Source organism: Macrobrachium rosenbergii, chromosome 21 (genome assembly GCF_040412425.1).
Source record: "Macrobrachium rosenbergii isolate ZJJX-2024 chromosome 21, ASM4041242v1, whole genome shotgun sequence".
Classification (NCBI taxonomy): Eukaryota; Metazoa; Arthropoda; class Malacostraca; order Decapoda; family Palaemonidae; genus Macrobrachium; species Macrobrachium rosenbergii.
The window spans coordinates 64,914,273-64,916,772 of NC_089761.1; positions in this window are offsets into that span (position 1 = coordinate 64,914,273).

A 2,500-nucleotide genomic window follows, 5' to 3' on the forward strand; every position below is an offset into this window, starting at 1 on the left:
ACCGCAGGAATTTCAAAATAACTGTTAATATTAAAAAGAGGAATTTCAGAATAAATGTACATGAATTCGTAATTAACATGTTCTCGATGCTTTAACTAAACCATATCGTTGCAAATTTTTCATATTGAACTTTTTATTTTCTTTGACTTATTATTTTCTTTGTTTGCGCGCGCGTGTGTGTGTGTTTATGAAAAGGGCCATGCGCCGAGACCTGCAGATATTCGTACAAATGAAATTGGCATGCAAATGAGACAAAGCTAAACAGCAGAAGGCTATCATATTACTACTCTAAGAATTTTTCGTGCCCTTTAAGGTGACTAGTTGAAAAAAGATATCGATTTTTTATTTAGATATGCAATTTGTATATATGTGATTATTTAGGGCATTGTCACTGATTTTCGGTAGCAGCAAAGATGACAAAAATTTAATAAGAAAAATATTTACCAATTATAAATTTAAGATAAAACTGTCAAAACCAGTGTAAGCTAATGAAGTCAAAGCAGCGAGGCCAAAACAGTAATCTACAAATAAGAAACGCACGGAAAAAAAATGTCGGCTATTTGCGCAATAAAAAGTTGTGAATTCATTGGATTTTTCAACTTCAACTCCATTATAATGGTTTGTAATTCTACTCACACTTGGAAAGGCAATGACTTTTTGCCATTTACGACTACCGTTTATTGCAATCCCACATTAATCAGCCACAAGGGTGACAAAGTGTAACCTGGAGAGATATCATTCATAGCCAAATGGGCTTCTCTACGCTCCTGATAACTTCCCTACCACTGCCTATGGTATAAAATTATGCATTAATGGCCAAAATGAAAGATGTTAGCATAGAGACTTCAGACAAAAATCACCAAAAGTAAAAAGAAAGAAAATACGTCTCTCTCTCTCTCTCTCTCTCTCTCTCTCTCTCTCTCTCTCTCTCTCTCTCTCTCTCTCTCTCTCTCTCCCCGTGTGAAATTTGCACGTGTTTGGCTATTCTGAACTTACGGGGGCTGGACTCTTCTGGTGAGTTCGTAATTGATTGAATGTTTTAGTTCCAATTCAGCTGAAAATGGAAAATTAAATGGAAAGATACCTATAAAAATAAGCGATTCCCTTGACTGCGCCTGCAGCAGATAAAATATGTTTTCATTAATTCTGTGAGATTGTTTATTAGCTCTCCAAATGATGGGCTGCTTGTTGAAACTCCGTCAAAAAATGTCCTTCACAAATACTAATACTGTCAGACGTTTTTTTATCCAAATTGTTATAGATTTGTAGTTTTACATCCTTTTTTGTATTTTGTATAAGGAAGAAAGACACATTCCCACTATTAGACCATATTATGCTACCTGAAGAAATGAAGGTAAGTTTCGGAAAAAAAAATTTCCTTATGTTGGAGGAATTTTAACGTGTTGTATTCTTCGATTATTTTTAATCAGATTGTTTACATATATATATATATATATATATATATATATATATATATATATATATATATATATATATATATATATATATATATATATATATATATATATATATATTTATATAATATATATTTATATAATATATATATATATATATTCATATATATTATTCATATTACACTGTAGTATTACAGGAAAAGACATATATATATATATATATATATATATATATATATATATATATATATATATATATATATATATATATGTCTTTTCCTGTAATACTACAGTGTAATATGAATATATATAATCATATATATATATTTATATATATATTATATAAATATATATTTATATATATACCTATAATATATATATATATATATATATATATATATATATATATATATATATATATATATATATATATATATATATATATATATGAATGAATGAATGACGATCTATCAGTTGAACTTACGACGTTTCAGGTTGTCAGTGCTCAACAACGAATATAAGTTATGTGTAGTTTGGATTTCATGTATACAGATATCAAAACAATACAACCTTTATATAGAGTGATCATTGCAGATGTTATCCAGAAAAAAAAGCGTATAAAAAAAGGAATCCTATTTTCATCATCCCTTTTCAGCTACTTTCATAAATGTGGGTATCCAAGTAAGAAATGGGAATGGCATCATGCATGCCTTTGAAATCGCTGGTCAGAAGACGCTTATGACACTTACCTACATGCTGACGAGCTGACCATCGCATTCACTTTTTGTTTCAGTCTTGTAGCAGCTCCAGGCTTCTGGAACTGAGACGATAAGCGCCTATTTCAGCCTAAGTCATCCGGTCCGGTACAAAACGTTTTCTCCTCCCCAAAGATTTCATATGATCTCGACAAAAATTCACAGTAAATATATTTGCATATCTGAATGCCTCCCTCTTTATTCCGCTTGCAGGAGAGGAGAGAGGCGAATTTTCGAGTGACTTTTATCTGTGAAACTGTTCGATCTTTTCCGATCACACACACACAAAGGCATTCGTTGGTGCGTGTAATTCGCATGACGAATGTAGAG